The sequence below is a fragment of the Drosophila biarmipes genome, unplaced genomic scaffold, assembly GCF_025231255.1.
Source record: "Drosophila biarmipes strain raj3 unplaced genomic scaffold, RU_DBia_V1.1 ptg000019l, whole genome shotgun sequence".
Taxonomy (NCBI): Eukaryota; Metazoa; Arthropoda; class Insecta; order Diptera; family Drosophilidae; genus Drosophila; species Drosophila biarmipes.
Window position 1 is genome coordinate 4,546,970 of NW_026114537.1, and position 24,720 is coordinate 4,571,689.

Consider the following 24,720-nt stretch of genomic DNA (forward strand, 5'->3'; position numbering starts at 1 on the left):
ATTGACCGAGAAAAAAGATCTCCATTTGAATGTGGATTTGACCCAAAATCATCTTCTCGACTTCCATTTACACTACGATTTTTTTTAATTACTATTATTTTTTTAATTTTCGATGTGGAAATTGCTTTAATTCTACCAATAATTATTATTTTAAAATATTCAAATATTATAATTTGAACAATTACTTCAATTATTTTTATTTTAATTTTATTAATTGGTCTTTATCATGAATGAAATCAAGGTATATTAAATTGATCTAATTAAAATAGGGTTGTAGTTAATTATAACATTTGATTTGCATTCAAAAAGTAATGAATATTCAATCTACCTTAAATAGAATATGAAGCGATTAATTGCAGTTAGTTTCGACCTAACCTTAGGTAAATTTACCCTTATTCTTTAATTGAAGCCAAAAAGAGGCGTATCACTGTTAATGATATAACTGGGAATTATCTCCAATTAAGGAAGTATGGTGATCAAGTAAAAGCTGCTAACTTTTTTCTTTTAATGGTTAAATTCCATTTATACTTCTACTTATATAGTTTAAATTAAAACTTAACATTTTCATTGTAATAATAAAATACATTATTTTTATAAATTACTAAAATAAATTCACTATATTCAAAGATTAATTAATCTCCATAACATCTTCAGTGTTATACTCTATACATAAGCTATTTGAATATAAAAATACTAAAAAATTAAATAAAATTAAAATTCAAAATACAAATAATATTAAAAAAATTTTTAAACTATTATTATGTATTAAAAATAATGTTTTTGAATAATCAGTTAATTTATGATACAAATGTTGACCTTCAAAATATTCTGATCAACCCTGATCAAAACTTTACCACTAATTGACCATAATTTAATGGATAAGAAATTATTCCATAAGTTCTGATATAAGGTATAAATCATATTGACCCAAGAAAAACAACTAAATTATAATTTAATAAAGACTTATTTAAAGTATATAAATTTCTTATCGAAATTAAATAACCTGATAAACCTCTAAAATACACACAAATAACGTTAATAATTTTAAATAAAAAGGTAAACAAATTATATAAGGGATAGGGAAAATTAACCAATTTCACATTCTCCCTCCAATAATTCTTATACCTAATAAACCTAACATCCTTCAAGGTATAACTCAACTTTCATCATTTAATATATTTAAACTCCCACAATTTAAATCACCAGTTATAGAATAATATACTAATCCAAAAGAATAACTAACAAGTAAACCTGTGGAAAAAAATATAAAAAATGAAAATATATTAATATTTCTAATTCTAACAATTTCTAAATTATATACTTAGAATAAAATCCAGCTAAAAAAGGTATTCCACAAAAAGCTTAGTTAAAGGTATATGAATTCTTAATCCTCCTATTAAATGAATATCTTGAGAATTATTTATATTATGAATAATAGCTCCAGCACATATAAATAATAAAGCCTTAAATAAAGCATGAGTTAATAAATGAAATATAGCTAATTTATAAAACCCTATAGATAAAATTCTTATTATTAAACCTAATTGTCTTAAAGTAGATAAATTTTCTTTAAATCAAAATCAAAATTAGCTCCCAATCCAGCTATAAATATAGTTAAACCTGATAATAAAAGTAACAATTGATCTAATCAAGAAGTTCTTAAAATAATATTAAGCCGAATCCATAAATAAACCCCAGCTGTGACTAAGTTGATGAATGAACAACCAAAGCAGATACAGGAGTAGGAGCTGCTATAGCAGCTGGTAACCAAGAAGAAAAAGGAATTTGTGCTCTTTTAGTTATAGAAGCTAACATTACTAAACTTCCAATTATCAATATTTCAAATTCATTTTAAATAAAAAATATAATTTCATCTTCCATAATTTAATATTCAAGCAACAGCTAAAAGAAGAGCTACATCCCCAATTCCGATTAGATAAAGCAGTTAATATACCTGCATTATAAGATTTCATATTTTGAAAATAAATAACTAAACAATAAGAAACTAATCCTAAACCATCTCATCCTAATAAAATTCTAATTAAATTAGGACTAATAATTAATAATATTATTGATAAAACAAATATTAATACTAATATAATAAATCGATTAATATTTTCATCTCTTCTTATATATTCCTTTCTATAAAAAATTACTAATGAAGCAATTATTAAAACAAAAGATATAAAAAATAAACTTATTCAATCAAATAAAAAAGTTATTACAATTCTTATGGAATTTAAAGAAACAACTTCTCATTCAATAAAATAAACTATATTATTTAATAAAAAATATAATCTTAATAAAAAACATGATAAACTAATAGAAATTAAATTAACAAATCTAATTCTACAAATTGATAAATATTTCACGATCTAAAATGAATTATTTCATATCACTAACACCACAAATTAGTATTTTTATTAAACTATTTAAATATAATCATAATAAACATGATTCTCTTTTTAAAATTAATAAATTTAAAGGTAGTCAATGTAATAGTATTAACAAATATTCTCGAATTTTACCTCCTCTAAAAGAATAAACTCCAGAAAATAATTTTCCATGTTGACTAAAAGAATATAAATATAAAGTATAAGCAGCTCTAAAAAATGATAAAAATGATAAAATAATTATTGAAATTCATGATCAAGAAACAATTCTATTTAACAAAGAAAATTCTCCTAATAAATTTAATGTAGGCGGAGCAGCTATATTAGCTGATCTTTATAAAAATCATCATAAAGTTATAGCAGGTATAAAATTCAATAAACTCTTATTAATTAATATACTACGACTTCCTAAACGTTCATAAGAAACATTAGCTAAACAAAATAATCCGGAAGAACATAGACCATGAGCAATTATTAAAGTGTATGAACCACATAACCCTCATTAAGTTATTGTAATAAACCTGCTAAAACAATTCCTATATGAGCAACAGAAGAATAAGCAATTAATGGCTTTAAATCTGTTTGACGCAAACATACTAATCTCACTATTACTCCTCCTACTAATCTAATTCTAATTCAAATAAAACTGTACTTTAAATTTATTAATTGTAAAAAAGAAATAGCTCGTAATAAACCATAACCTCCTAATTTTAATATAATCCCAGCTAAAATTATAGAACCAGAAACTGGTGCTTCAACATGAGCTTTTGGCAATCATATTTGAACTAAAAACATTGGTATTTTCACTAAAAATGCACATAATAAACAAAAATATAATAAATCATAATTAAATATTAAATTATTTATTAAATAAAAATTCATTGAACCTGTTTTATTTATCACATAAAAAATACCAATTAATATAGGTAATGAAACTAATAATGTATAAAACAATAAGTAAACACCCGCTTGTAAACGCTCAGGTTGATATCCTCATCCTAAAATTAAAAATAATGTAGGAATTTATCTTCTTTCAAAAACTAAATAAAATATAAATAAACTTATTCTTCTAAATGTTAAAATTAATAACAACAATAAAATTACAATATTTAATAAAAATAAACTTTTATAATTATTATATTTATTAACTCTTTCTCTAGCTAATAATATTAAAGAACAAATTCATAATCTTAATATACTAATCCATAAGAAAGCATATCACAACCTAAAAAATAAGAAATTTCTGATCAATAATTTATAAAATTATTTATTAATAAAAAAATAAATCCAATAAAAAATAATATAATTTGAACCATTCAATACATATTATTAATAAAACAAACAGGAGTTAAAAATAATAAAAAATAATAATTTTTAACATTATATAACTCTAAACGATTGAAAATAATCATTACCATGTGTACGAATTATAGAAACTAAAATAGATAAACCTAAAGCTCCTTCACATACTCTAAAAGTTAAAAACATTATTCTAAAATAATTTTTATAATTTAACATATTTAAATAAATAAATAATATAAAAAATAATATTAAAACAATAAATTCTAAACTTAAAAGTATAGAAAGTAAATGTTTTCGATTAGAAACAAAATAAACCTAAAATAAATAAAATTATAGGTAAACTTCAATATAAAATTATAATCATTAGTTTTAATAGTTTAACAAAAACATTGGTCTTGTAAATCAAAAAAAAGATTATTTCTTTTAAAACTTCAAGAAAAAAGAAATTTCTTATTCATTAATCCCCAAAACTAATATTTTAAATAAACTACCTCTTGAAATTATTCAATTAATTTTATACTCTTTAATTATTACTACTTCTATTATTTTTTTAAATATAATCCATCCATTAGCTTTAGGATTAACTTTATTAATTCAAACAATTTTTGTTTGTTTAATTTCTGGTTTAATAACTTAAAGTTTTTGATATTCATATATTTTATTTTTAATTTTTTTAGGGGGAATACTTGTTTTATTTATTTATGTTACTTCATTAGCTTCAAATGAAATATTTAATTTATCAATTAAACTTACTTTATTTTCTGCTTTTATTTTATTTATTATACTAATTTTATCTTTTATTGTTGATAAAACTTCTATCTCATTATTTTTAATAAATAACGAAATAGAATCAATTATAAATATAAATTTATATTTAACAGAAAATTCTTTATCTTTAAATAAATTATATAATTTTCCTACTAATTTCATCACCATTTTATTAATAAATTATTTTTTAATTACTTTAATTGTAGTAGTAAAAATTACTAAATTATTTAAGGGACCTATTCGAATAATATCTTAATTAATGAATAAACCTTTACGAACTTCCCACCCTTTATTTAAAATTGCTAATAATGCATTAGTAGATTTACCAGCTCCAATTAATATTTCAAGTTGATGAAATTTTTGATCTTTACTTGGTTTATGTTTAACTATTCAAATTTTAACAGGATTGTTTTTAGCAATACATTATACTTCAGATGTTAATTTAGCATTTTACAGAGTTAATCATATTTGTCGAGATGTTAATTATGGTTGATTATTACGAACTTTACACGATAACGGAGTATCATTTTTTTTTATTTGTATTTATTTACATGTAGGTCGAGGAATTTATTACGGATCATATTTATTTACCCCAACTTGATTAGTAGGAGTGATTATTTTATTTTTAATTATAGGAACAGCCTTTACAGGATATGTTTTACCTTGAGGACAAATATCATTTTGAGGAGCTACTGTAATTACAAATCTTTTATCCGCAATTCCTTATTTAGGAATAGATTTAGTTCAATGATTATGAGGAGGATTCGCTGTTGATGACGCTACTTTAACTAGATTTTTTACATTTCATTTTATTTTACCATTTATTGTTACCATTTATTATTTTTACACCAAACAGGATCTAATAATCCTATTGGATTAAATTCTAATATTGATAAAATTCCTTTCCATCCTTATTTTACATTTAAGGATATTGTAGGTTTTATTATAATAATTTTTATTTTAATTTCATTAGTATTAATTAGTCCTAATTTATTAGGAGACCGACATAATTTTATCCCAGCTATCCCTTTAGTTACACCTGCTCATATTCAACCAGAATGATATTTTTTATTTGCTTACGCAATTTTACGTTCCATTCCTAATAAATTAGGAGGAGTTATCGCATTAGTTTTATCAATTGCAATTTTAATTATTTTACCTTTTTAAAATTTAAGAAAATTCTGAGGAATCCAATTTATCCAATTAATCAAATTTTATTTTGATCTACACTAGTTACAGAAATTTTATTAACATGAATTGGAGCACGACCAGTTGAAGAACCTTATGTATTGATTGGACAAGTTTTAACAGTTATTTATTTTTTATATTATTTAATTAATCCATTAGTTACAAAATGATGAGATAATTTATTAAACTAATAGTTAATGAGCTTGAATAAGCATATGATTTGAAAACATAAGATAGAATTAAATTTTCTATTAACTTTACTACAATAAATTCACTATAATAAGGAAAATAATAAGATTTTAAAACCAATAAAAAATAATAAGTAATTTAAAGAAAATGATAAAAAACATTTTCATGCTAAATATATTTATTAATTAATTAATTAATTTATCATAATGAAATCGAGGTAAAGTCCCACGAGCTCAAATAAAAACAAAAGAAATAAAAGTTAATTTAACATAAAATAATAAATTAAAAGCATCACAACCATTAAAACAATTACACAAAATAATATTCTTATAAATAAAATTCTTGCATATTCAGCTATAAAAATTAAAGTAAATCCTCCTCTTCTATATTCTACATTAAACACAGAAACTAATTCGGATTCTCCTTCAGCAAAATCAAAAGATGTACGATTAGTTTCAGCTAAAGAAATAGTTAATCAAACTAAAGCTATAGGAAATAAAATAATTAAAAACCATATATAAATTTGATAATTAAAAAAATAAATTATATTATATCTACCAATTAAAAAAATAAAATTAATAATAAAATTAAAGCTAATCTAACTTCATATGAGATAGTTTGAGCTACAGCTCGTAATCCTCCTAATAAAGCATAATTAGAATTTGAAGATCAACCAGCTACTATAACAGTATATACACCTAATCTTGTACAACATAAAAAAAATAAACCTCCTAAATTAAAAGAATACAATTTAACAAAAAAAGGTATACATATTAAAACAAATAAAGATAAAAATAAAGAAAAAATTGGAGAAATATAATATCTTAAATAATTAGATAATAATAGATAAGTTTGTTCTTTTGTAAATAATTTAATTGCATCACAAAAAGGTTGAGGAATTCCTATTAAACCAACTTTATTAGGACCTTTACGAATTTGAATATAACCTAAAACTTTACGTTCTAATAAAGTTAAAAAAGCTACACTTACTAACACACAAATTACTAATAATGAACTTCCAATTAATGATAAAACAAATTCTATATAAAACAAGTACTATTTGTAAAATAATTTACATAAATAAATTCTAAATTTATTGCACTAATCTGCCAAAATAGTTTTATATTAATAATATTCATATTTAAAAATATAATTATTTTAATATTTGGTCCTTTCCTACTAAAATATTATAATTTTTTAAAGATAGAAACAAACCTGGCTTACACCGGTTTGAACTCAGATCATGTAAGAATTTAAAAGTCGAACAGACTTAAAATTTGAACGGCTACACCCAAAATTATATCTTAATCCAACATCGAGGTCGCAATCTTTTTTATCGATATGAACTCTCCAAAAAAATTACGCTGTTATCCCTAAAGTAACTTAATTTTTTAATCATTATTAATGGATCAATTATTCATAAACTAATGTTTTTAAAAATTAAAAGTTTTTAAAATTTTAATATCACCCCATTAAAATATTTTAATTTATTAAAATTAAATTAATCTTTATAATTAAAATAAATAAAATATAAAGATTTATAGGGTCTTCTCGTCTTTTAAATAAATTTTATCTTTTTGACTAAAAAATAAAATTCTAAAGAAAATTTAAATGAAACAGTTAATATTTCGTCCAACCATTCATTCCAGCCTTCAATTAAAAGACTAATGATTATGCTACCATTGCACAGTCAAAATACTGCGGCCATTTAAAAAATTTCAGTGGGCAGGTTGGACATTATATATAATTCAAAAAGACATGTTTTTGTTTAACAGGCGAACATTATTTTTCCGAATTCTTTACTTAATTTTAAATATTAAAGTTAATATTTTAATAAATAATTAAAATTTAATAAATAATTTAATTTATAAAATAAATTATAACACACTTTTTAATAATTGCTAATTCTAAGCATATATTTATCAAATTTATTTATTATTTTTAAAAATTTATTTTATAGCTTATCCCATAAAATATTAAAATTATAAATTATTTAATTAATAAAATTAAATAAATAAATTTATAATTTCTAAATTAAATTTATTTCTTAAAAACTAGATACCTATAAAAACGAATAACATTTCATTTCTAATATAATATTTTAATTAATTTTGTCACATTAACTTATATATTATATTAACTCTTTTAAAATCGAGAAAAATAAATATTTATTTTTTATTTAATAAACGCTGATACACAAGGTACAATAAATTAAATTTTCTTTTATAATAAAATTTTTTCAAATTATTTCAATTTTCTTTTACAATTCTAATAAACTATTATTAAAATTATTTTTTCTTTAAACAATACTAAAACTTTTAAATTTATAGTTGTTTCTAATATTTTCATTTAAATAATTTAAATTAATAAATAAAATCTAATCAATTTATATTGATTTGCACAAAAATCTTTTCAATGTAAATGAAATGCTTTACTTAATAAGCTTTAAATTGTCATTCTAGATACACTTTCCAGTACATCTACTATGTTACGACTTATCTTACCTTAATAATAAGAGCGACGTGTACATATTTTAGAGCTAAAATCAAATTATTAATCTATATAATTATACTACCAAATCCACTTTCAAAAATTTTTTCATAATTTTATCCATTTAAACAATTTTATTGTAACCCATTATTACTTAAATATAAGCTACACCTTGATCTGATATAATTTTTTATTAAAATTATTGAATATTATAATTCTTATAAAATATTCTGATAACGACGGTATATAAACTGATTACAAACTTAAGTAAGGTCCATCGTGGATTATCGATTACAAAACAGGTTCCTCTGGGTAGACTAAAATACCGCCAAATTGTTTAAGTTCAAGAACATAACTATTACTACTTTAGCAATTAATTTACATTTTAAATAATAGGGTATCTAATCCTAGTTTTTTATTAAAATTGTTTAACTTCAATTATAATTATACAAAATAATTTAAATATAAAATTTCACTTAATATATTTAATTTTATTATTAAAATTCAATTTAATTAATACTAAAAAAATTTATTTGTATTATTAGTATAACCTTGACTGCTGGCACCAATTTGGTCAATACTTTTTAATATTGCTATTTCTAAATTTCTTTAATTAATAATATTAATTACTGCGAATAAAATTTATATATTTATTTTTAAAATAAATATAAATTCACACAAAAATTTACATATAAATCAAATTAATAACAAATTATAAAGCCAAAATAAAACTTTCAAATTATTTTTATAAAATATTTTAAAATTTTATTTTTATTTAATTATTATAAAAATATTAAAAAATAGTAAAATAATAGATAAAAAATTATAAAATCAAATTTTAATTAATTTATAATTTAAATATTTGTAATATATGTATATAATTTCTACACTAAATAATTTTTATTAATTATTTTTTTTTTTGAAAAAAATTAAAATTTAAAATTTTTAAAATTTTAATATAAATTTATTTATTTTTAATATAAAAAAAAAAATTTTGAAAATTTGTATTTTTTTTACACAAAAATTATTTTTTTTTCCTAAAAATTTAAAAAATAAAAAAAAAGATTATCTAAAAAAAAAACTATTTTAAACTGAATAAAAAAAAAAATGAAACTTTTTACATTTTTTAAAAAAAGATTTTTATTATTAAAATAATTAAAATTAGTTTATATTTATAAATAAACATACTTTAAATATATATATATATATATATATATATATATACATTAATTAATTAATAAAATTAAAAATAAATTTATTAATAAAATTTTATAAAACAATTTATTTAAATTTTAAATTTTTAAATATTTATATATATATATGTATATAAATAATTTTTTTTAATCACTAAATCTGAAAAATTAGTCCCCTATAAAATATTTTAAAATTTAAATAAATATAATTATTTAATATGTTTTTTTTATTTAATATAAAATCATAAATATTTTAAAATTGTAATAAATTTAAAATTAATTAATAAAAAAAAAAAAGGGTTACCTTGGTAGGGTAAATTATACAGTTTTTCTGCATTCATTGACTGATCTATATGTTGTTAGTTACAAAAATTTGTTATATTTAATAGAATTAAACTTTTTCTAAAATATGAAAAACTTTTGTCATACACCAAAATATATCTATACTTATTATTTATAAAAAGATAAGCTAATTAAGCTACTGGGTTCATACCCCATTTATAAAGGTTATAATCCTTTTCTTTTTAATTTTTAATAACTCCTCAAAAATTTTATTTATTACAATTTTAATTATTGGAACATTAATCACAGTTACATCTAATTCTTGATTAGAAGCTTGAATAGGCTTAGAAATTAATTTGTTATCTTTTATCCCTCTATTAAGAGATAATAATAATGTAATATCAACAGAAGCCTCTTTAAAATATTTTTTAACTCAAGCTTTAGCATCAACTGTATTGTTATTTTCTTCAATTTTATTAATATTGAAAAACAATATAAATAACAAATTAATGAATCTTTTACATCAATAATTATTATATCTACTTTACTATTAAAAAGTGGAGCCGCTCCTTTTCATTTTTGATTCCCTAATATAATAGAAGGATTAACAGCTTTAATATTAATAAATTGACAAAAAATTTCTCCATTAATACTAATTTCTTATTTAAATATTAAAAATGTATTATTAATTAGAGTAATTTTATCAGTTATTATTGAAGCTCTTGGAGGATTAAATCAAACATCTCTGCGAAAATTAATAGCTTTTTCTTCTATTAATCATTTAGGATGAATATTAAGATCATTAATAATTAGTGAATCTATTTGATTTATCAATTTTTTATTTTATTCATTTTTATCTTTTATTTTAACATTTATGTTTAATATTTTTAAACATTATTGTTATTGTTCATAACAGATGTAATATTTTCCATGAATCCACCCGGTAATAGTACAAGAACTTGATAGCAACAATATGAGGGCCCAATTCGCGAACCATTTTATATCATCACAACGCAAGACTAATGAGTCAAACTTATATGGGCAACAAAACTCAAATAACAATAATAATAATAATCAAAAATATACTAATAACTTAAGGTTTAATCAATCAAATAATCAAAACAGAAATAATTATAACAATTTTAATGAAAATAGAACCAATACCTGGAATCAAGGAAGATTTAATAATGACCAACAAAATCAGTGGAACTCGTTTAGACAACAAAGTAAGCCAGAGCCAATGGATGTTGATAAATCAATTCAGATGCCAAATAGACCCGATAACAGTAATAATCAGGGATATAATAATTATCAAAATAAATGTAATCAAACTAAAAAAAAATCGAACCACACAACACACAACAGGAGCAACCTCAAAATAAAAGAGAACAAACGGGAACTGTTAACCAACCGGCTAACAAGACTATGGGGTTGAACAACATTGAAGAGGATCATTTTTTAGGGCAAATTCAGGAGTAGGCCTACCCTACATAATAAGACAGGATAATAAAATAAATAAAAAATTAAAGATATTAATTGATACAGTAAATCAAAAAAAGATTTTTTCTTTTAAAACTTCAAGAGAAAAGAAATATTATCATTATTCCCCAAAATTAATATTTTAAATAAACTACCTCTTGAAATTATTCAATTAATTTTATACTCTTTAATTATTACTACTTCTATTATTTTTTTAAATATAATCCATCCATTAGCTTTAGGATTAGCTTTATTAATTCAAACAATTTTTGTTTGTTTAATTTCAGGTTTAATAACTAAAAGTTTTTGATATGCATATATTTTATTTTTAATTTTTTTAGGGGGAATACTTGTTTTATTTATTTATGTTACTTCATTAGCTTCAAATGAAATATTTAATTTATCAATTAAACTTACTTAATTTTCTGCTTTTATTTTATTTATTATACTAATTTTATCTTTTATTGTTGATAAAACCTCTATTTCATTATTTCTAATAAATAACGAAATAGAATCAATTATAAATATAAATTCGTACGTAACAGAAAATTCTTTATCTTTAAATAAATTATATAATTTTCCTACTAATTTCATCACTATTTTCTTAATAAATTATTTTTTAATTACTTATATTGTAGTAGTAAAAATTACTAAATTATTTAAGGGACCTATTCGAATAATATCCTAATTAATGAATAAACCTTTACGAACTTCCCACCCTTTATTTAAAATTGCTAGTAATGCATTAGTAGATTTACCAGCTCCAATCAATATTTCAAGTTGATGAAATTTTGGATCCTTACTTGTTTTATGTTTAATTATTCAAATTTTAACAGGATTGTTTTTAGCAATACATTATACTGCAGATGTTAATTTAGCATTTTACAGAGTTAATCATATTTGCCGAGATGTTAATTATGGTTGATTATTACGAACTTTACACGATAACGGTGTATCATTTTTTTTTATTTGTATTTATTTACATGTAGGTCGAGGAATTTATTACGGATCATATTTATTTACCCCAACTTGATTAGTAGGAGTGATTATTTTATTTTTAATTATAGGAACAGCCTTTACAGGATATGTTTTACCTTGAGGACAAATATCATTTTGAGGAGCTACTGTAATTACAAATATTTTATCCGCAATTCCTTATTTAGGAATAGATTTAGTTCAATGATTATGAGGAGGATTCGCTGTTGATAACGCTACTTTAACTCGATTTTTTACATTTCATTTTATTTTACCATTTATTGTTCTTGCTATAACAATAATTCATTTATTATTTTTACACCAAACAGGATCTAATAATTCTATTGGTTTAAATTCTAATATTGATAAAATTCCTTTCCATCCTTATTTTACATTTAAGGATATTGTAGGTTTTATTATAATAATTTTTATTTTAATTTCATTAGTATTAATTAGTCCTAATTTATTAGGAGACCGACATAATTTTATCCCAGCTATCCCTTTAGTTACACCTGCTCATATTCAACCAGAATGATATTTTTTATTTGCTTACGCAATTTTACGTTCCATTCCTAATAATTTAGGAGGAGTTATCGCATTAGTTTTATCAATTGCAATTTTAATTATTTTACCTTTTTAAAATTTAAGAAAATTCTGAGGAATCCAATTTATCCAATTAATCAAATTTTATTTTGATCTACACTAGTTACAGAAATTTTATTAACATGAATTGGAGCACGACCAGTTGAAGAACCTTATGTATTGATTGGACAAGTTTTAACTGTTATTTATTTTTTATATTATTTAATTAATCCATTAGTTACAAAATGATGAGATAATTTATTAAACTAATAGTTAATGAGCTTGAATAAGCATATGATTTGAAAACATAAGATAGAATTAAATTTTCTATTAACTTTTCTACAATAAATTCACTATAATAAGGAAAATAGATTTTAAAACCAATAAAAAATAATAAGTAATTTAAAGAAAATGATAAAAAACATTTTCATGCTAAATATATTAATTAATTAATTAATTTATCATAATGAAATCGAGGTAAAGTCCCACGAGCTCACATAAAAACAAAAGAAATAAAAGTTAATTTAACATAAAATAATAAATTTAAAGCATCACAACCATTAAAACAATTACACAAAATAATATTCTTATAAATAAAATTCTTGCATATTCAGCTATAAAAATATAAGTAAATCCTCCTCTTCTATATTCTACATTAAACACAGAAACTAATTCGGATTCTCCTTCAGCAAAATCAAAAGATGTACGATTAGTTTCAGCTAAAGAAATAGTTAATCAAACTAAAGCTATAGGAAATAAAATAATTAAAAACCATATATAAATTTGATAATTAAAAAAATAAATTATATTATATCTACCAATTAAAAAAATAAAATTAATAATAAAATTAAAGCTAATCTAACTTCATATGAGATAGTTTGAGCTACAGCTCGTAATCCTCCTAATAAAGCATAATTAGAATTTGAAGATCAACCAGCTACTATAACAGTATATACACCTAATCTTGTACAACATAAAAAAAATAAACCTCCTAAATTAAAAGAATACAATTTAACAAAAAAAGGTATACATATTAAAACAAATAAAGATAAAAATAAAGAAAAAATTGGAGAAATATAATATCTTAAATAATTAGATAATAATGGATAAGTTTGTTCTTTTGTAAATAATTTAATTGCATCACAAAAAGGTTGAGGAATTCCTATTAAACCAACTTTATTAGGACCTTTACGAATTTGAATATAACCTAAAACTTTACGTTCTAATAAAGTTAAAAAAGCTACACTTACTAACACACAAATTACTAATAATGAACTTCCAATTAATGATAAAACAAATTCTATATAAAACAAGTACTATTTGTAAAATAATTTACATAAATAAATTCTAAATTTATTGCACTAATCTGCCAAAATAGTTTTATATTAATAATATTCATATTTAAAAATATAATTATTTTAATATTTGGTCCTTTCCTACTAAAATATTATAATTTTTTAAAGATAGAAACAAACCTGGCTTACACCGGTTTAAACTCAGATCATGTAAGAATTTAAAAGTCGAACAGACTTAAAATTTGAACGGCTACACCCAAAATTATATCTTAATCCAACATCGAGGTCGCAATCTTTTTTATCGATATGAACTCTCCAAAAAAATTACGCTGTTATCCCTAAAGTAACTTAATTTTTTAATCATTATTAATGGATCAATTATTCATAAACTAATGTTTTTAAAAATTAAAAGTTTTTAAAATTTTAATATCACCCCATTAAAATATTTTAATTTATTAAAATTAAATTAATCTTTCTAATTAAAATAAATAAAATATAAAGATTTATGGGTCTTCTCGTCTTTTAAATAAATTTTATCTTTTTGACTAAAAAATAAAATTCTAAAGAAAATTTAAATGAAACAGTTAATATTTCGTCCAACCATTCATTCCAGCCTTCAATTAAAAGACTAATGATTATGCTACCATTGCACAGTCAAAATACTGCGGCCATTTAAAAAATTTCAGTGGGCAGGTTAGACTTTATATATAATTCAAAAAGACATGTTTTTGTTTAACAGGCGAACATTATTTTTGCCGAATTCTTTACTTAATTTTAAATATTAAAGTTAATATTTTAATAAATAATTAAAATTTAATAAATAATTTAATTTATAAAATAAATTATAACACACTTTTTAATAATTGCTAATTCTAAGCATATATTTATCAAATTTATTTATTATTTTTAAAAATTTATTTTATAGCTTATCCCATAAAATATTAAAATTATAAATTATTTAATTAATAAAATTAAATAAATAAATTTATAATTTCTAAATTAAATTTATTTCTTAAAAACTAGATACCTATAAAAACGAATAACATTTCATTTCTAATATAATATTTTAATTAATTTTGTCACATTAACTTATATATTATATTAACTCTTTTAAAATCGAGAAAAATAAATATTTATTTTTTATTTAATAAACGCTGATACACAAGGTACAATAAATTAAATTTTCTTTTATAATAAAATTTTTTCAAATTATTTCAATTTTCTTTTACAATTCTAATAAACTATTATTAAAATTATTTTTTCTTTAAACAATACTAAAACTTTTAAATTTATAGTTGTTTCTAATATTTTCATTTAAATAATTTAAATTAATAAATAAAATCTAATCAATTTATATTGATTTGCACAAAAATCTTTTCAATGTAAATGAAATGCTTTACTTAATAAGCTTTAAATTGTCATTCTAGATACACTTTCCAGTACATCTACTATGTTACGACTTATCTTACCTTAATAATAAGAGCGACGTGTACATATTTTAGAGCTAAAATCAAATTATTAATCTATATAATTTTACTACCAAATCCACTTTCAAAAATTTTTTCATAATTTTATCCATTTAAATAATTTTATTGTAACCCATTATTACTTAAATATAAGCTACACCTTGATCTGATATAATTTTTTATTAAAATTATTGAATATTATAATTCTTATAAAATATTCTGATAACGACGGTATATAAACTGATTACAAACTTAAGTAAGGTCCATCGTGGATTATCGATTACAAAACAGGTTCCTCTGGGTAGACTAAAATACCGCCAAATTTTTTAAGTTCAAGAACATAACTATTACTACTTTAGTAATTAATTTACATTTTAAATAATAGGGTATCTAATCCTAGTTTTTTATTAAAATTGTTTAACTTCAATTATAATTATACAAAATAATTTAAATATAAAATTTACTTAATATATTTAATTTTATTATTAAAATTCAATTTAATTAATACTAAAAAAATTTATTTGTATTATTAGTATAACCGCGACTGCTGGCACCAATTTGGTCAATACTTTTTAATATTGCTATTTCTAAATTTCTTTAATTAATAATATTAATTACTGCGAATAAAATTTATATATTTATTTTTAAAATAAATATAAATTCACACAAAAATTTACATATAAATCAAATTAATAACAAATTATAAAGCCAAAATAAAACTTTCAAATTATTTTTATAAAATATTTTAAAATTTTATTTTTATTTAATTATTATAAAACTATTAAAAAATAGTAAAATAATAGATAAAAAATTATAAAATCAAATTTTAATTAATTTATAATTTAAATATTTGTAATATATGTATATATGTATATAATTTCTTCACTAAATAATTTTTATTAATTTTTTTTTTTTTTTGAAAAAAATTAAAATTTAAAATTTTTAAAATTTTAATATAAATTTATTTATTTTTAATATACAAAAAAAATTTTTTGAAAATTTGTATTTTTTTTACACAAAAATTATTATTTTTTCCTAAAAACTTAAAAAATAAAAAAAAAGATTATCTAAAAAAAAAACTATTTTAAACTGAATAAAAAAAAAATAAAACTTTTTACATTTTTAAAAAAAGATTTTTATTATTAAAATAATTAAAATTAGTTTATATTTATAAATAAACATACTTTAAATATATATATATATATATATATATATATATACATTAATTAATTAATAAAATTAAAAATAAATTTATTAATAAAATTTTATAAAACAATTTATTTAAATTTTAAATTTTTAAATTTTTAAATATTTATATATATATATGTATATAAATAATTTTTTTTAATCACTAAATCTGAAAAAAATCCCCTATAAAATATTTTAAAATTTAAATAAATATAATTATTTAATATGTTTTTTTTTATTTAATATAAAATCATAAATATTTTAAAATTGTAATAAATTTAAAATTAATTAATAAAAAAAAGTATTTTTTATTATTAATGAATTGCCTTAAAAAAGGGTTACCTTGGTAGGGTAAATTATACAGTTTTTCTGCATTCATTGACTGATCTATATGTTGTTAGTTACAAAAATTTGTTATATTTAATAGAATTAAACTTTTTCTAAAATATGAAAAACTTTTGTCATACACCAAAATATATCTATACTTATTATTTATAAAAAGATAAGCTAATTAAGCTCCTGGGTTCATACCCCATTTAAAAAGGTTAAATTCCTTTTCTTTTTAATTTTTAATAACTCCTCAAAAATTTTATTTATTACAATTTTAATTATTGTAACATTAATCACAGTTACATCTAATTCTTGATTAGAAGCTTGAATAGGCTTAGAAATTAATTTGTTATCTTTTATCCCTCTATTAAGAGATAATAATAATGTAATATCAACAGAAGCCTCTTTAAAATATTTTTTAACTCAAGCTTTAGCATCAACTGTATTGTTATTTTCTTCAATTTTATTAATATTGAAAAACAATATAAATAACAAATTAATGAATATTTTACATCAATAATTATTATATCTACTTTACTATTAAAAAGTGGAGCCGCTCCTTTTCATTTTTGATTAACTAATATAATAGAAGGATTAACAGCTTTAATATTAATAAATTGACAAAAAATTTCTCCATTAATACTAATTTCTTATTTAAATATTAAAAATGTATTATTAATTAGAGTAATTTTATCAGTTATTATTGAAGCTCTTGGAGGATTAAATCAAACATCTCTGCGAAAATTAATAGCTTTTTCTTCTATTAATCATTTAGGATGAATATTAAGATCATTAATAATTAGTGGATCTATTTGATTTATCAATTTTTTATTTTATTCATTTTTATCTTTTATTTTAACATTTATGTTTAATATTTTTAAACATTATTGTTATTGTTCATAACAAATGTAATATTTTCCATGAATCCACCCGGTAATAGTACAAGAACTTGATAGCAACAATATGAGGGCCCAATTCGCGAACCATTTTATATCATCACAACGCAAGACTAATGAGTCAAACTTATATGGGCAACAAAACTCAAATAACAATAATAATAATAATCAAAAATATACTAATAACTTAAGGTTTAATCAATCAAATAATCAAAACAGAAATAATTATAACAATTTTAATGAAAATAGAACCAATACCTGGAATCAAGGAAGATTTAATAATGACCAACAAAATCAGTGGAACTCGTTTAGACAACAAAGTAAGCCAGAGCCAATGGATGTTGATAAATCAATTCAGATGCCAAATAGACCCGATAACAGTAATAATCAGGGATATAATAATTATCAAAATAAATGTAATCAAACTAAAAAAAATCGAACCACACAACACACAACAGGAGCAACCTCAAAATAAAAGAGAACAAACGGGAACTGTTAACCAACCGGCTAACAAGACTATGGGGTTGAACAACATTGAAGAGGATCATTTTTTAGGGCAAATTCAGGAGTAGGCCTACCCTACATAATAAGACAGGATAATAAAATAAATAAAAAATTAAAGATATTAATTGATACAGGGGCAACTTCTTGTTATATTAAAACAGGAATTTATAAGAACAAAAATGAACTACCAATATATAAAAGAGTATCCACAGTTAATGAATATTGAATAATTAAATTTCATCATATGATAACTATTTTCGATACGCGGTATACTTTTTATGAAATAGATGGGCCAGACTCAGATTTACTTGTTGGCTACAACCTATTGAAAAAAATCGGAGCTGTAATTGATACAGCAAAAGGGGAAATAAGGAATAATGGAAAGGAGGAAAAATTAAATTACGATAACGGTAATATTTTAAACCAACATTCTTTGACAGAAGAAAATACCATTCATCCGTTAAAAGAATTCATAATAAAAAAATACTTTGATCAAAAGCCTCAAATCAGATCCGAATCTGAAGAGGGAAATCAAAGTGAATTTAGTTTGGGAAACATAAATCCTGAACATTCCGTCGTTGAGTTATCCGACAAAAATAAAAGTTTGCAATACTAAAATCATGAACGCGCTGTCGTAGAAGTATCCGACAACCAAAAAATAACAACATACAGAATTCATCCGAATATCAAATAAAAGACTTGGAGGACAAAATATTAAATATTATTAAAAAAGAACATTCCAAAATAAATATGCAGATTCCTTTTAGGACTGACATACGCGGTGAAATAAATACCGAAAATGATAGGGCTATTTATAGTCAGCAATACCCTTATGCTGAAATCGCCAGAATGCTTGAAGAAGAAATTATAAGGCCAAGCAGTAGCCCTTATAATTCCCCAGTATAAGTCGTACCAAAAAAGGGTTTTAACGAAGATGGAACTCCCAAACTTAGACTAGTCATAGATTATAAGAAACTTAACGAAAACACCATACCGGATAGATATCCAATGCAGGACCCTTCTGTAATTTAGTCAAACCTCGGGAAGGATAAATACTTTTCCACAATTGATTTGGAATCAGGATTCCACCAAATTCTCATGAATGAAACAGACATTCAAAAACCTCATTCTCAATAAATAATGGAAAATACGAATTCCTGAGAATGCCATTTGGGTTAACAAACGCCCCTAGAATATTCCAAAGAGCGATGGATGATATTTTGAGAGAACAAGTTGTCTATATGGATGATATTATTATTTTCTCAAAGTTCTTTAAATTGGAAACAAACTTTCTCGGTTACGTTGTTTCTCACAATGTGATCCAAACCGATCACGAAAAATTTCCAAAATCGTAAAATATCCAATCCCTAAAGCTTAAAAGCTTCCTAGGCCTTACTGCATACTACAGAAACTTTGTTCAAAATTACTCCAAAATTGCTAAATCATTTACGAAATATTTAGAAGGCCAAAATGGCAAAGTATCAAAAAAGGCATCCCGCAAAACTTCTATACAGTTGGATGAGCCAGCTGAAAGAGCTTTCAACGAGCTCAAAAATAATTTTATCGTACAAGTAGAGTTAGTTCAACCCGATTATTATAAAAAATTTACTTTAACCACCGATGCGTCAGATTTGGCTATTGGTGCGGTTCTTTCTCAGGAAGGAAAACCAATTACTTTTATATCAAAAACTCTCACAAAAACTGAACAATTATATGCTACTAGTAAGAAGAAACTTTTAGCTATAGTTTGGGCTTTGGAAATAATTTATATGGAGTTAACAACATTGAAATCTACACAGATCATCAACCTCTTCCATTTTCAATTTCTCAAAAGAACCCTAATATCGAAATGAAAAGACGGTATTCTTTCATTGAAAGTTATTCTCCATAAATTATTTATAGGCCAGGAGCAACAAATGTTGTTCCAGATGCATTATCTAGGATACAAATTAATAACTTAACAGATAGTATCGAGTCGGTCTCAGATCAAAACACTCAGCATTCAGCAGAGAGTAGTTTTGAGAATGTTATACGAGTACCAGAAACTCGAAAACCCTTAGACCAGTTTAAGCAACAATTGCTAATAGCAACGGGGAGGTATATAATACATGAGTCGATTAACATGTTCGGAAATACTAGACATATAATAGAGTATGACACTCCGGAAAATTTAATAACTCTCTTAAAGGAATACATTCCACCTAATATAACAATTGGAATTCATTGTAGCTTAGAAGACCTTTATATAATTCAAAAACCACTTAAGGATAATTTTATAAATACATTTTTATTTACTAGAATACTTGTCCAAGACGAAGAAAACGCTGAAGACAGATCGCTTATAAAGAAAAAAGAAATGCCAAAAAAATTAAATAAAGAAAACAAAGTTTCAGAGATTCTGCAACAATTCCCATTAGCCAAAACTCTAACGATAGATAACGAACCAAGTTTTTCTTCATCCTAATTTAAGTCGCTTGCACAAAGAAATGGCATATCCTTATTTTATGCAGATCCTCGACATAGTACTTCCAACGGACAAATTGAAAGGGCACATTCTACTTTAACAGAAATTGCACGCTGCATTAAAGATGAACTCAACTTAGTTGATTATTCAAAAATAGTAATTAGAGCAGCACAGAAATACAACTTATCAATTCACTCTATACCCAATCAACGACAGTATGATATATTATTTGATAAAATCAAACACGATAAAATTCCCCAATTGTTAAAGCAAGCACAGGATAAAATGTTACATTTTCATAATAAAGACAGAAAAGAAAAGGACTATCACGTAGGAGAAGTAATTTACGAAAAGAAACACAGGGATAGAAATAAGCTTAACTCTAGATATAAAAAACCGTACTATTAATAAAGATAATATTAAATTTTAAACAAATTTACTTATCTTAATTTCCAGATAATGAATTCAATAATGTACTTATTATTGCTGGTAGCTTCAACAAAATCCTAAATTATGGATTACACAAACCATGTTTTCTTTCTTTACAAGGATACCAAAGAAGTCCTCATCTATGAAACATACGCGGATTTATTTCATATAACTAATTTAAGTTTTTATAAAGATATTATTACTCTTGAAACATAAGTTTTTAACAGTCATAACGATCAGAATTCACACTGAAAAAAATACCACTATTTAAAATTTATTAAAATACTTATTTCTCAAATAATTACCACTTGGAAATGAATAGCAGGAACACCAGATCATGATGATTTTATAACAGTTAAAAATAAAATTGATGATTTGATAAAAAACAATAACGATCGATTCGTTATTAATTCCAATATACTTAAAGAAATAAAAACTCTATCTGACAACTTTAAAACCGCTTTTAAAGATCAAGAAATTCCACTCAGATAACACCGCCTTCGTTTGCTGACTTACGGTCTTATGAATTTAATGGACACAATTACAATAGCAATAATAGATGTTTTCAACACAATTCTAATTAACCCTAAACAATGATGACATACAGGAAATTTATAAACATGAACAAAAACCTGTTATTATTACTGATCTATTGGATATATCTGAATTTAAAATCGCTTTGCACCAAGATCTTATTTGTATATATATTAAATACCCTATAATTATCGTTGAAATTGGCCCTTGCCCAATTTATAAACAATTTTGAGCCAAGAGCTTTTTTCCATTCTTTAAAAAAAACCCTTCAATCGATTCCCACCCAGATCAGTTTCACACTCTCCGCTTCAAACAGATTCTGTAAACAACCAAGCCGATATTGTAAACACCAGAGCTCCAAGTCCGCTAACGTAAACATCGATTTCCGGCAGAATTTCAATTCTGCAAAATTTCAATTGAATTTTAATTGAAAAATTTCAGCATCCTATTTTTCGACTCTCTTGGATGATTCTCTTAATCAGATTTTTGAGAAAAATCTCTTAAGCCGAGGTTTGATTACGGATTATTGAACCAAAGTCAGGCAGTCCGTTTTTGAATCCGAATTGATCGGTCGACAACTAGAATATCGCGAGCAGTGAACATTAAGTTTGGCACTAAGGAAAATTCTTTAAACTAATGAATAAAAATTATCAATAAAAAAAATTTTTTTTTTAATTTACTAAGCAATAATTTAATTTGCACGAATACATCCGCAAAGGCGCATCTCAGGATCCCAATTCTGTTGATGCAAAAAACTAAATCGCTCAATATCTGTTGCTCATCAGAATGTTCGTGGTCTATTGGGGAAACTAAAAAGAGTTTACTCTAACAGCACCTTGCTGGATTTTGACATTATTGCTTTAACTGAAAGCTGGCTCAAAAAAACTGTTTCTGATCAAGAAATATTCGTAAACAAGTTGCCATTTACAGATTAGGTGGCGGTGGCGTTCTAATTGCGGTACTAAACTATCATTCTTCTGAACTTATTATTATTATTATTATTAGGTGTCACTACAGCCCGATTCGGGTTTTGGCCGACCTCAGCGTCTCCCTCGAATCGGAAATACCCAGTGCAGTCAGGTTCTCCTCCACTTGGTCCTTCCATCGGAGCTTCGGTCGTCCTCTTCCTCGTCGTCCGTAGTCGACCCTCGCTTCAAACACCTTCTGAGCTGGAGATTCTTCATCCATACGCACAGCGTGGCCGACCCAGCGCAGGCGTTGAATCGTGATGCACCGGATCACTTCGTACAACTCGTACAGCTCGTGGTTCATCCGAATACTAAAGTCGTCCCCAATTCAAACCGGACCAAAGATCTTGCGAAGAATTTTTCTCTCGAACACTGCAAGCGCTGCTGCATCCGTCTGTGATATTACCCATGCTTCTGCGCCATATAATAGCACGGGTAGGATGAGTGTCTTGTAGAGTGTTAATTTTGTTCGGCGAGAGAGGTCTCTATTGCACATTTTCTTACTCAGACCAAAGTAGCACCTATTGGCAAGTGTGATTTTTTGCTTGATCTCCAGGATGACGTCATTCACGGTGTTAATGGCAGTGCCAAAGTACTTGAACTCCTTGACCACTTCGAAGGTATAGCTGTCCGCTACCACATGGGAGTCTAGGCACAACGCCTCCCTGCTTATCGGCGGCATATACTTCGTCTTGCCCTTGTCTTGCCAGGAATACCGAACTCAGACATGGTGGCATATAGGCGTTCCCTCGTCGGGCTCTCGAATGCAGCTTTATAATCGACAAAGAGATGGTGTGTGTCAATGTTATTCTCGTGGAATTTTTCCAGGATTTGGCGTAATGTTAAGATCTGGTCTATGGTGGACTTACCAGGTCTGAAGCCGCACTGATAAGGTCCGATCAGTGTGCTGGTATACGGCTGCAGTCGTTCACATATTACGCTCGATAGGACCTTGTATGAGATGGTAATCAGGCTGATTCCCCGGTAGTTGGTGCATATCGTCGGGTCACCTTTCTTCAGAACGGGACAAAGGACGTTGAGATTCCAATCGTTAGGCATGCTTTCTTCTAGCCATTTTGCACAAAAGCTGATGCATGCACCTTATCAGCTCTTCGCCGCCGGCCTTGAACAACTCTGCAGGCAGTCCATCAGCACCGGCTTCTTTGTTGTTTTTGAGCCGCGTTATAGCAACTCGGACCTCGTCATGGTTAGGTAGTGGTATATCCACATTGTCGTCGATTGGTGGTATCGGGCTGCTTCGTCCAATGGCGGGATTGGTGCCGTCATCGCCTGCTAGCAGCTTGGAGAAATGCTCCCTTCATAACCTTAGCGTGCACTGCGTATCCGTAACCAGATTTCCATTTTCATCCCGACAGTTAGATGCTCCGGTCTTGAAACCTTGTGTCAGACGGTTGACTTGTTGGTAGAATTTTCGAACATCATTCCTGTCTTGTAACACCTCAAGTTCCTCGCATTCTCGCTTTTCTTGCTCCCGTTTTTTCCATCAGAAAAGTCGCCTCTCTTCCTTCCTTTTCTCCCTGTAACGTTCCCACGTAACTCGCCTTGCGCCAGACTGCAGCGTTTTTCTGTGGGCGGCGTTTTTTGCTGCAGCTGCGACGCGACACTCCTCGTCATACCATTGGTTCCGTGTGGGTGGGCGCTTGAACCCAATGGTTGTTTCAGCAGCAGCTCGCATGGAGTGGGATATGTGCGCCCAGAGTCCGCCGGCGCCAACAGGGAGAGGGATAGGTTGGTGGAGCAGTTCCGAGAGGTGAGTGGAGTATGCTATTGCTGTCCGTTGTAAC

The 24,720-nt window shown here is 24.4% G+C and overlaps 2 pseudogenes; both read right to left on the reverse strand.

Annotated features, from left to right (window-relative positions):
* Positions 1 to 352: 352 nt before the first annotated feature.
* Positions 353 to 12,396, reverse strand: LOC127012096 (NADH-ubiquinone oxidoreductase chain 1-like; annotated as a pseudogene).
* Positions 12,397 to 12,956: 560 nt separating this feature from the next.
* Positions 12,957 to 23,219, reverse strand: LOC127012097 (NADH-ubiquinone oxidoreductase chain 1-like; annotated as a pseudogene).
* Between the last annotated feature and the right edge of the window lie 1,501 nt (positions 23,220 to 24,720).